We start from the raw sequence: 12,735 nt of genomic DNA, 5'->3' as shown, positions 1-12,735 counted from the left end.
GCCAACAGAAATCCCTGGGCTTTGTGGGATAGAAACAATGACTATTGCCAATAACAATTCTGTTTTCTGGATGCCTGTCTTTCATAAGGTGACCAGATGTTCTGATTTTATAGGGACGGTCCTTATTTTTGGGTCTTTTTCTTATATAGGCTCCAATTACCTCCCAACCCTTTCCTGATTTTTCACATTTGCTGTCTGGTCACCCGTCTTTCATAGTCTTGCAGGCCTGATTCCTGCTTTTTCTCTTCAGTTCACTAGGAAAAATGTGAAAAGAAAAACCCTATGGACTTTGTCCTGTCAGCCACTGCTGTTCCACTGCCTGTCTGTTTAACTGTCAAACCTTAATGTTATGACTCTGAATTGTGTGTTTGCCGGCAAACCTTTGAGGGCAAGAAATAGATTGTGTCTGTTGTTAATACTACAGTATTGTTCTTCTAATTTGGCTTATATTTTCACTCCCCTACTCATGAGTCCTCATGCTTCATTCTTCAGGTCTTCCTACTTGCCCAATGTATTTCTTAAAGGCTTGTAAATTCTGAGTGAGTACCTGTGGGATTGTCTAATGCCTCACTGTGATACTCTGTTTGCATTTCTTAGTTAAGACATGGCTTAGTGCCTCACAGGGTCAGCCCTTAAATCTGTTCCCAAGTCTTTTGGGGTGGCAGGTTGGGGTCAGGGCTGCCTAGAGGATTCAGGGGGCCTGGGGTCTTCGCCGCTGAATTGCTGCCGAAGACCCAGCACTTTGGCAGTGGGTCCCGGGGTGGAAGGTCTTTGAGGCATTTCAGAAGGACCCCTCGCCGCCGAATTGCCTCTGAAGACCTGGAGTGGAGGAAGCTCTGGAGGCCCAGGCCCTGCGAGAGTTTTCCGGGGCCCCTGGAGCGAGTGAAGGACCCCGCTCCAGGGCCCCCGAAAAACTCTCGGGGGGGCCCCAGCAGAGCCCAGGGCAAATTGCCCCACTTCCCCTCCCCCTCCGGGCGGCCCTTGTTGAGGTAAATCTTTTTCAGTCAGAAGGGAAATTTGTTTTGTCTGCCTGGGCCACTTTCTTCATTAGGCTGATGCTCTCACTCCCAAGTTGTAAGAATTTGGTTTTTTCCCTACATTCCCCAGGATGACACCAATTATTACCTTGATTCTCTTCTAGTTTTTGGACATCTATTCCTTAATGCTTCCTGGACACTTACATTTCCTGTTGTGTTCTTGGGTAATCTACTGTATGAACATAGAGACTCAGTTATGTTGTGAGATAATATGAAGTAGGTGGTGTAGCCTGGTATAGTTTCACTAAATTCTATGGAGCTATGCCTATTTACGCAACCTGAAGATCTTGCACATAGTAATGAAGCTGCCCCTTCTTTCTCAAACATGCACTGAACAGCTGAGAAGAGCATTAGTAGCCTCCCGATACTTCAATGAACTTTTGAAGAATTTGAGCTTGTGGTGTGATTAGCCTAAAAGAAATATTTTCAACATGCTGGTCTTTGCTATGGTCTTAAAAAAACAACATATACAATTATACAAAGACAAAACTAGGAAAAAAATCTGAGTTGCTTAAAGGCTGTCTTGTTTGACCTGCTTACGTTTGTTCTGCAAAATTCGCCATTGTAGTTGCCAGATTAAAATATACACTGGCTAATTCTTTTTAATATTATGGCCCACTACAGCATCCAAACTATGCTCGATTGTAGAACAAAGAACTATTATGTACTATTCAGCTCCTTGTTGTAGTTGTCAACTGGTCTTTTGGGATTCAATGAACCTAAATTGCTTTCTGTAATTAAATCTGTAGTCAAGTTGGGAAAACTGGCAGAAATATCTACTCCTTTTAACAATCTTTTGATACAGGTATATTCATGTTTAAGTTTTTAGAAAGGTTATCCAAACAATTTTAATAAAAATACCTTTGGTTTAAGAGCAGAAATATATCTGCAATCACAGAACCTTTTAAGAATGATATCCGGAAGATTAAAGGACAAATCTATGAAAAGAGAGCAAAGTAGTTTTAAAATAGGCTTAAACTTTGTGTGTAAGTGAGTGGGTCTGACTCTGTACCATTATATCCATTTTACGCTGGTGTAACTTCACAGAAATTAATGGAGTTGCATTGGCATAAAACGGGGCAAATGAAGTGGTGAATCAGCCCAATTGTCTTTTGCATGTGTTGTTTAGCTCTGCATGCTACTATAAGTTATAGGTGCGTTCCATTTTACTGACGTGTCATCCATAATTCAAAACATTAACCACTGGGGAAAATGAAGAAGTGGGACAACATTACAGCAAGTTTCTAATTTGACTAATAGGTGTGTGGATTACAGTGATGCTGCATACTAGATGTTTAAATACTTAAATACCACCTGTTATGGAAGCTACATAACTTTATTTTGGGAAATATCAAGTGGCTTCACAAAATATTTCTTCTTGGAGAGAATAAATGTCAGCTTTATCGAATTCTTTATTAAATAGTCTGTGTGGGCTTGGTTTTGAAGCCACTGCAAAAGATAAAATGAATAAATAAAGAGTTGTGGCTTTTCATTAGCGCCAAATGCTGCTCATCTCAGTCCCATAATTAGTCCTCAGGACTTAAGTTTGTATAATACAGCAAAATGTATACAATGTACAGATAACTTGCTGACAGAAGTACTCTACACCTTAGTTTACTCACTTTCAATATTATCTGTCAATGCTGTATGTACAGAGAAACTTTATTAATACTAGTGAAATGGAAATTTATCTGTAAAATGGCTAAAATGTTGCATGCTAAATATGATGGAATTATATAGTAATTTCTGGCCATGTGAATGAATGTAGCACTCTGAAACAGGGTAAATTTTTGTTAATAGAAAGAAGGAAATCAGTGGTTGTGAGTTTTCTAAAACAGGTGTCTTTTTAAGTTGTGTTGACTGCTTCCAAGATCAATGTATATACTCCATCCTGACTGGCTCAGTAGACATCAATAGATTTTCTTCAAACTTATGGAGCAGAAAATCTAATAATATACACATACTGGAAGGGAATCTGTAGAGCATGGGACTATGAGTTGGCACGCATAGGGTTCTGTTCCAGCTACTGTCAGGGTTTTGTTGTGCTACTATCTGGCTCTGGACCTTTGGCAAGTTCCAGTCTTGTCCCTTATTTTGGCTTCTCTAACAATGGGAATAATACTCAGAAGAGTGTGTGAAACATTATGAATGTTTGTAAGGCTCTTTGAGAGCCTTGGGGCTTTTCTATGCTTGAAACGCTCCAGCGGCACAACTCCAGTACTATAGTGCTTCACTGGATACTCACTAGAGTGATGGGAGGGTTCTCCCATTGATGTATGTAATCTGCCTCCCTGAGAGGTGGGAGCTAGATTGTCAGAACAATTCTTACTCCAGTGGTTATTCCAGTCTTATTCGCTCCGGGGTGTGGATTTTATTTATACCCTTGAGCAGCGTAGCTGAGTCCTATGTTAGTGCAAAATAATTGCTATTATGCATGTGTGTTTCATGGAAGGCTCATCAGAATCTTAAGACTTTTGTTGGGGGGAGGGAGGGATTCTTTATCCTCTACCCAGGGCGGCTCCAGGCACCGCTTGCCAAGCGCGTGCCTGGGGCAGCAAGCCACGGGGGGCGCTCTGCTGGTCGCCGGGAGGGCGGCAGGCAGGTTGCCTTTGGTGGCATGCCTGCGGAGGGTCTGCTTGTCCCGCAGCTTCAGCAGACCTCCCACAGGCAAGCTGCCAAAGGCAGCCTGCCTGCCATGCTTGGGGTGGCAAAATACCTAGAGCCGCCCCTGCGTCCACCCATTAACGATTTTGTTTTTATAAGTTAATATTGCATCCTTAAGAAAATCCTGGCATAAATTGAAAGAGTTCTGGATAGTTCTGGATGAGTTATTTCAGGTTAATTCCTCTCAGAGGAATAACAATTAATACAGGAATAATTTAGAGCCTGATCTGATTAGGACTATTTACGTAAGTGAAATCAGCAAACTCTTCTACATGCTGGCTTATTTGGCCTCTTAGACAGTAGATTTCTTGGGTGTGGACAGTTTCCTTGTACCTGTCTGCAGAGTATCAATTCATAGTGTTCTAAGTAATAATAATTCAAATTCTTCATGCAAGACATATTTGGTTACAAGGATATTGAAGTTCCATACTTGATGGACTATACATCAAAATGATCTAAACATTATTACATCATGGGTAGGTGAAATAAAGGTGTACCCTATTTTGTGAGAGGTTCTGATTTAAGAAAAACATTTAATTTTATTTTTAGTCTAAGCTATCAGTTTTAATTCAGTGTCAAATGTCTGGATTTAAACAAAAGGGCACTTTTCCATTATTTGCATGCATTGGCTATTCCGAAATGATTGCAGAGCATGGGAGAAGAGGGGAATTAGAATGGAAACGAACAATATTATCTGTCTGTCACTGCATCTCTTATTGTAGAAACATTAGAAAATGCCACCCATATAAACCGAAACATGGAGACCATTGCAAGAGATGTGAAAGGAAAGTGGCTAAAACTGTTCCAATGAAAAATATCTTTGGTAGAAATTTTCTAACGATGGAAAGGAGATGAACTTTGAATAAGTAAAACTAGCAAGCCACCAAACTGTGCTTGGTTTCTTTGTACCTAATGGAAGTTATGATAGAGATAGCTACTGTGTTGTAGATGAAATAAATTAATCACTTTTTCACATGGCAAAAACAGCAATTTCGGACTACAACTTTGCCTGGGATCTGTTCTGAAAAGAGTAACAATTTACAACAAATTAAAATATTTCTAGTACATCCAACCAAGGCTTAGTTGAGCTATGCCTCACTGCAGATAAGTCTCATTTCATGTAAGATTATAAGATAATGCTTTAGCCACCCAACCACTTAAAGCAGCAGTTTAAAATAAAACAGTTGGTTTTATTGTATTCAAAATATATTGTCTTAAAAATGTGTAAGCAGTGATACAATTATGACTTGTTCATTCTTCAAAAGCAATATTTTCTGTTGAAAACAAATCCATTTTATTGTTTATAAGAGCACACTTTTTCTAAGTTGTGCTATGGGTGGGTGAGATTCACGTTGAACCACAGATGGGAAAAAAACACATGGATGAGACCATATATTGTGGTTTCATCTGATATTTTGGTCTGCCATTAAAAAAAAAAGACCTTATTTTCTGTTGAAGAAGGTTCTTTGGTTTTCATTTCTGATTACAAGAATCCGATGAAGGAATGACAAGACAATTATAGGGTTTAACTCTTCACAAGTGTCAGTAGACAAGAATGTGTTACAGCTGGAAATTTTCCCCGTAGGCACAGGTACCATATAGGTGTGTCTGTAAGCGGTATTTCCAGTGCATTTTAAAGGGAACACAATCTGACACTTCTCTTAAAAATAAAGTATTTTCATTATTAAACAGAAAATTAAATTTAAATTATTGAGCAGATGGCAGATACCAGTGTTGTAGCTAAGGATGAAACACACACACACCTCTTCTTAGGCTTGATCCACACTTAAAAATTAGATAGACCTAGCTGTGTAACTGTGCAAAATTTTGCACCTTGAACACCATAGTTGGGCCAGCCTGACCTCTGGTGTAGTCTCCTACCTATTTACTGCCACGTGAGGAGGTGGAAGAACCTCTTTGTTGATGTAGAAAGCATCTACCCCAGGGGTTTTTAACTTTCCTCTTTCTGAGCTCTCCTCCCCCCGCCCTACCAACGTGCTGTAAAGACTCCAGGGTCCAGCGGGGTGAGGGGGACTCTGGTGGCTGGAGTTCAGATCCCCGAGTGGGAGGGGCAGCCTCAGGCATAGGCGTCGTTTGACTTCTATTTTGGGGATGGGGGCCGAGGCAAGGCCTGGTGGGGCTCAGGCCAGCTCTGTATGGTGGGGCTCAGGAAGAAAGTACCGGCTCCACCCCCTGACTCACCTCAAAAGGCCACCAGACTGTCTGGGTTGTGGGGCGAGGAGGGGGTAAGGTGCAACCAAAAATCATAACTCAAAGCAGGAGGCTCAGCTCAGAAAGTTTGAAAACCACTCAGGGTGCAGGCAGGGGATAGCTAGGGGCTGTGTACAGGGAGGAGATAGCTAGGAGCTGTGTGCTGGAAGGTCCTCTTCCACCCCCACAGCCACCCACAGTTGCTGCTCCCTGAGGGCTCTGCTGGCCCTGGAGCTGGGTCCTCCCACCTCAGTGGCACTTACCAACTGCGTCAAATGGACCTGGCTGCTGAGGAGCAGCCACAGCTCCAGGCATCAGCAGGAGACAGGCAAGTGCTGCAACTGCCTGCTCCATAGCACCATTGAGAGCAGCAGTTGCCCTGCACTGCCTGACTCCAGCTTTCAGCCTCCGACCTGGCCAGGCCTCGAGGGAATTGGGGAGAGAAGGGGGGCGGTGGCGCTGTCCCTGGGACTGCCCACTCTGGCTCTGCAGTTTTGGGGGACAACACTCCTGTGGTCCCCCCCTCAATCTCTGCCTATTGGCTCAGGGCTCCAGCCCCACAGGGAACACCAGGGTTCTTCTGAAATGGATCGTGGCCCCCTGGGGGGCTGCAGACCCCCAGTTGAGAACCACTGGTCTAACCTGCAGTACAGCAGCAGGATAGCTGCAGTTCTGTACCTGTGCTGCTGTACTGTAGACATGGGCTTAGTTGTTCCTAACTTTCTAAAAATAATTAATTTGGAATTGAAATTTATCATTCTTGGTTTTAGCTCCAAAATTTTATTTTAAGGGGAAGTTGATAAAATCCAGTCACTACTTTTTAGTTATCCATGTGTTTTAAAAAATAGTGTTCCACTTCAAAAACACGATTCAGATTCTCTTTTCATTCAGCCAGGTTTTAAAGGCTTGAAGTTTGGGTCCTGTTTTTGAAGCACTGAGTGCCCTGAGCAGCCTATTAGGACTTCAGTGAAAGATGATGGTGTTCTGAATCTTGCAGCTGGCACTCCACTTCTCACATGATCATGTCCTGATTTGTGTACATACATATGTCAGTGAGTATAGGTCACTGTGAACACGTGAAAACAAAAACATTAGATTGAAATAGTATGTGCCATGTTAATTTTTCATACATAATAAGGACAGATGATTTCAGATATGACAAGTGGCTTGTTTGTCTACTCCCTTGCACCTTTGTGTAGTCACTTACACCTGTACCAAGTGGATGTACAAAGCTAACATTCTGATTAGGTGGCATTGTACAGTCATTCTATTATTCATTTTACACAAGTACACAATGTGCAAGCAGGTAGAGAATTAAACTCAATGACTTGGATCCAGATTCCGGACTTCTCGCTCAGGCAAAATTGCCATTGACTGCAATGGAATTTTTACCTGAGTAAGAAGGCCCATTCTTTCACTTATGTAAGAGAGTGTGTGAATTTGAAAACGGAGACTCTTGTACCCTTGTCAGTCCTTCCTTCTAATTTTGTGCTCTTTTGGAGGGCTGTCTGTGTCCAGAATTTGACATGTCCCTCAGAGGATGTGAAATTTGAAATAGGCATGCTTATAGGTCCGCTTCTGATGACAGCTGGAAGGTTAAGACTCTTAAAATTACATTGATGAAGGGGAAATGCACAACTTATTTTCAGGACTTGAACTCACTATTACCTCTGAAAATAGGAGGCAAACACTTTTTATCTAATTGGCTACAAACTATATAGTTTATACTCAAGGGAATTTAGAGGTTTAGGCTGTGGACAAGGGGTGCTAATCCCAGCTCAGGCGAGGAGGTGCAAAAGTGCCTTTAAGCTCCTGGCACCAGTCAAATCCCTGGGTGTAAGTGAGAGCAGAAGGAAAGGCCTGTTTATGGAGAATTCTAACAGGTTATCAGATCTAATTATCAGATCCCTCTCCTGTTGACATTCTTAGAAAAGTCTGAGTAGTGCAACGTATAAATTCAAACACTAAGTAAAAGGGCCGAATGTTTTACGCTCATCTGTAGTTAAATGAGGGGACTTTGTTCCTTGCTGTGCACCTGAATCATTCCTCCCTCCTCCACCAAACAGGCAGACAGGGCCCCCCATGCACACAGCTCCCCCATACCATACAAAAGTCAGTGTTTGCCACTTCCATGGCACCAGCTCTCCTTTTTCCTGGGAGCCAATGGATGTTTCATCTTAGGCATGGGAGATCATCCACTTCCCAGCTCTACAGAGATGATGCAGAAATTGCTATATAGCCCAAGTTTGTGTTACCTGTCCACAGAGCCTCCCCACACTGAGGGGTCTTGAGTGCAGCTGTGATCAAGGGAAGATCTGGAAGCTTGACTCATTGGAGCTGAGCTGCCAGAGAGCAGGAAGAGGATGTGCCAGCATTCCCAGAGTGGCACAGAGGCAAAGGATTGCTGCAGTTATGGGTCTTGTTTCCTGTGGATCTGTCAGGACTTGGAGTAGAGCCACATCTCATTTCAAACCAAGCCCCTTCATAGAGTGATTTGGGGGATGTTCTATAAGAAGAGCTTGAAGGAGGTTTTTTCCTCCCACCAAACTCCTTCCCAAGGGTATTTCTGAGGCCAGGATGATGTGGATCTGTTTTGAAAAATCTCCATTAGCTACATGCTAGTGACAGTAAGTAGCGCTTTCTTCTTAGATGGGCGAGATCAATATGTGCTGCCCACTTCTTCAGAAAATGCTCAGCTCAGAGTGATCGACCCAAACAACTGTTGCCCCTTTTCAACCTGAGGGCCCCTTTTCGACCCTAATCAAAGTTTGGGGCACTGGGCGTGTTCCAGTTGGGAATAGAAATTGGTGATAGGTATTCTTTTGATGCTGTGGTGTTTATTTACAAAGTCCCATGTCTCCAAATGCAGAGGGAGTCAAATAGCAGGTAACAACTCCTTTTGCTTTCAGCACCAAGAGCACTTTTTTCAGCTTGCACTGCTGACCCAAAAATTTCTGTCCAAGTTTCTTCCAGAGTCACTCACTGCAGTGCTTTCAGCTGCTCCTTCAGCCTGTCTCTTTTCCAGCTTTCCTTTATATTCTCTCCTATTCACCCCTCCAACTTCCGGCCACAACACTCAGTCCAACCCTCAGCCCACCTAGTGCTAGTTTCTGGGCAGGCTGTACCAGGCTTTGCTTTAGGTGTCACTGCCAAGCTGCCTGGAGTGGCTCATGACTGGAAGTGCCAACCTCAGGGCAGACACCCTAAACTGGTGGTATGTTCTGTAATTAGATTTCACCAACCTAGTACCCAGTGTGAACTCCTGGATCGCTATAACTGTCTTCCCATGAAGTCACAGACTGTCCCCTTGGGCATTCCAGTCTATTCTGCCACCCAGGCTAGCTGGACTTAGTGATAGTTGGTTGCCATACACCAAAGATCACAAAATATTCAGGTTGCTTCCAGTCCCAAGAGACCAGTCATTTACCTCATATCAATTTGTACCTCAAATCTCTCACCAAAGGCAACAATTGTAGCTAAACCCATAGTTAACTAAGGATTTATTAACTAGGAAAAAATGAGCATTATTTACAGGATAAAGCAGGCAACATATATGCACAAACAAGTTAGTTGGTGGTTCAAAAAGGTGCCAGATGTAATAATCTGTCAGCATTGAGTGTCTAACCCAGATTGACCTGGGGGTTCACTGCTTTTGTTTCCTAGCTCCAGCCCTGTGAGAGTCCAAACAGCAGAGAGACAGAGGGAGTTTTCTTGTGTCCACGTTTTATCCCCTTCTTCCAGCACTTACACTAATGGTATGGGCTTTCATGCACTTAACACCTTCAAGGGCGTGGAAGGGGCTATTAACCCGCTCTTTGTATCATCATGTTCCACAATGGCCCACTTTTTTTGGATAGTCCTTGATAGGTGCGGGAACCACTCTTCCTGCTGGGGTTCACAAGTTCAGAGCAGGCATTTTTACAGTTACAAAGCAAAACTTGCATATTATGATATAACATGGGATACAGACATTACAAGTAATACATGTGTAACCTTTGAGTGGGGTACAGTTTACTTTACTGCCCACATGAAATCTGAGCCCAGCTACAGGGAATCTATTAAGCATATCCAAAATTACCAAACCCAATTCCAGAAGTTTTTGGATGTGGAGTGCTAATTGTGCATCTGCCTAGCAACAGTGACCCAGATACAACTCATTCCTACTCCCCACTCCTAGATCTTTTAAAGAGATCCCCGTATTAGGCACATGGGTCACACCTGCTGCAACGTACAAGCATTTTATAGAGTCTAAACACATCCTTACGACTCTAACACCTCTCTTGAATGACAATATCATACAAGTGATCTGGTCTGGTTTCCAGCAATGCTTAAACCAGGTGCCAGCTCTTGCATCAGTGTCACAGTCACCCCTTAACAGCCTCTTTCATTTGTCTTAAATGGGGGTTCACACATCCATTTGAACAAGGTTTGCCTTCCTCTTGTGAAGTTCCTGCTTGCTATAGGTCTCTATCCTGCAGGTCTCATTTCAGGCAAAACTCTCATTGACTTCAGTCAAACTTTTGTCTGAGTAAGGCCTGCAGGATCAGGGCCATTATAAGTAGCTCATACATGTGCTGAGTAAAGCGGTTTATGGATCACAGGCAAGTACTCTTCACACTGAATCATACCCATTTTGTCATTTTTCTGCATAAAAACATTTGTGTAAATATGGCTAAAAAGAAGCAGGAGTTGGAAAGTTTTAAAAACTTTTAGCACTCTGTGGGGACAGCAAGTATGGTTGCATTCTGGATAAGAATGCAACTAATGTTACTGTCAGCTGATTTCTGGATGTTAACTATAGGGTTTCCAACTTTGTATTTGCAAAAAAATGAGCATCCTTGCCCCGCCCTCCACCCCTTCTAAGAAGACAAACACTCATTCACTCCATCCCCCCCACCCTCGCTCACTCATTTTCACCAGGCAGGGACTTTTGGTGAAGGAAGGGTTTTGGGGAACAGGCTCTGGGTGGCACTTAGCTCAGGCAGCTCCCTGGAAGAAGTGACATCTCCCTCTGGCTCCTAAGTAGAGGTGCCACCACATGGCTCTATGCACTGCCTGCACCTACAGGCACTACCCCCTCAGCTCCCATTGGGCATGGTTCCTGGCTAATGGGAGCTGCTGCGCTGGCACTGGGGGCAGAGGTAGCATGCAGAGCCCCTATCCCTCCACCTAGGAGCCAGAGGGAGATGTTGGTAGCTTCTCAAGAGTTGTGCAGATCTGGGTCAGGAGCCTGCCTGCTCCACCAACTGGACTTTTAACAGCCTGGTCAGTAGTGCTGACAGGAGCCACCAGGGTCATAGAATCATAGAATATCAGGGTTGGAAGGGACATCAGGAGGCCATCTAGTCCAACCCCCTGCTCAAAGCAGGGCCAATCACCAGACAGATTTTTGACCCCAGTTCCCTAAGTAGCCGTGTCAAGGTTCTTTCCCCACTCTGAACTTTAGGGTACAAATGTGGGGACCTGCATGGACACTTCTAAGTTTAATTACTAGCTTAGATCTGGTAACTCTGCCACCATCCAGAAATTTCAGTGTCTGGATCGCTTCTTGTCCCTCTCCCCCAAAACCTTCCCCTCCCTGGGCAGCCTTGAAAGGCTTTTTCACCAAGTTCCTGGTGAACACTTATCCAACCCCTTGGATCTTAAAACAAGGAAAAATCAACCATCCCCCTTCCTTTCGCCCCCACCAATCCCTGGTGAGTCCAGATCCAATCCCCTTGGATCTTAAAACAAGGAAAAATCAATCAGGTTCTTAAAAAGAAAGCTTTTAATTAAAGAAAGAAAAGTAAAAAATCATCTCTGTAAAATCAGGATGGAAAATACTTTACAGGGTACTCAGATTCATATAGCCCAGAGGAACCCCCTCTAGCCTTAGGTTCAAAGTTACAGCAAACAGAGGTAAAATCCTCTCAGTAAAAAGGAACATTTACAAGTTGAGAAAACAAAAATAAGACTAACCCGCCTTGCCTGGCTATTACTTACAATTTTGAAACATGAGAGACTGATTCAGAAAGATTTGGAAAGCCTGGATTGATGTCTGGTCCCTCTTAGTCCCAAGAGCGAACAACTCCCAAAACAAAGAGCACAAACAAAGACTTCCCTCCACCAAGATTTAAAAGTTTCTTGTCCCCTATTGGTCCTCTGGTCAGGTGTCAGCCAGGTTTACTGAGCTTCTTAACCCTTTACAGGTAAAAGAGACATTAACCCTTAACTATCTGTTTATGACAAGCCCCCTCAAGAATTGAATTCACCATCCTGGGTTTAGCAGACTAATGCCCAAACCACTGAGCTATTCCTCCTGAAAACTGAATCCTTGCAACTTTAGTTGACTGCCTCTGAAACAAGTTGTGTTCAGGCCTCATTGGCAGAAGGGATAACTGCCATGAAATGGATGGGGCCTTCTGGGCTGTGGGTTGAATGTTTGAAATTATAATATAGAAGTAGGACATCTCCTTTCAGAAAAAGGCTCTTTTAGAGATACAAGTGGTATGTTCTGAAAATATTTTTGAATATCTAAAAGGAATTTTAGCCAGATTATTTTTAATGCTTTGACAATCTTCCTGGTTGGCATCACTGTCTAATCGAAGTCATTTACTTCTGTCTGGTTTTTCCTCTTGTTTTAGCCTGAAGTTTCAGACAAAATCAGTTTGAGAGAGAGAGCATCCAGCTGAATTTCAAAGGTAAGAGGATGAATCATATAAGAATTAGGGGTTTATATATTGTACTTCTTGTGTTCCTGAAATGTGCCCAGGAATAGGAGAAGGAAATAGTCCATCTTGCATTCTGCTGCAAAGTTACAGCTTCTTTATAAATATGCAAGTAA

At 43.1% G+C, this 12,735-nt stretch overlaps 1 protein-coding gene across 3 annotated transcripts in view; it reads left to right on the top strand.

Moving 5' to 3' along the window:
* The window catches only part of PLEKHG4B (pleckstrin homology and RhoGEF domain containing G4B), a 213,438-nt gene that overhangs the window by 29,924 nt on the left and 170,779 nt on the right, over nt 1–12,735 (top strand). For all 3 annotated transcript variants that reach the window (XM_030551540.1, XM_030551541.1, XM_030551542.1), the window contains exon 2: nt 12,536–12,592. The gene's annotated coding sequence lies outside the window, so the exon portion shown is untranslated. The remainder of the gene's footprint in view (nt 1–12,535; nt 12,593–12,735) is intronic.

This window comes from Gopherus evgoodei, chromosome 2 (genome assembly GCF_007399415.2).
Source record: "Gopherus evgoodei ecotype Sinaloan lineage chromosome 2, rGopEvg1_v1.p, whole genome shotgun sequence".
Taxonomy (NCBI): domain Eukaryota; kingdom Metazoa; phylum Chordata; order Testudines; family Testudinidae; genus Gopherus; species Gopherus evgoodei.
This window is presented reverse-complemented; position numbering and strand designations above follow the sequence as displayed.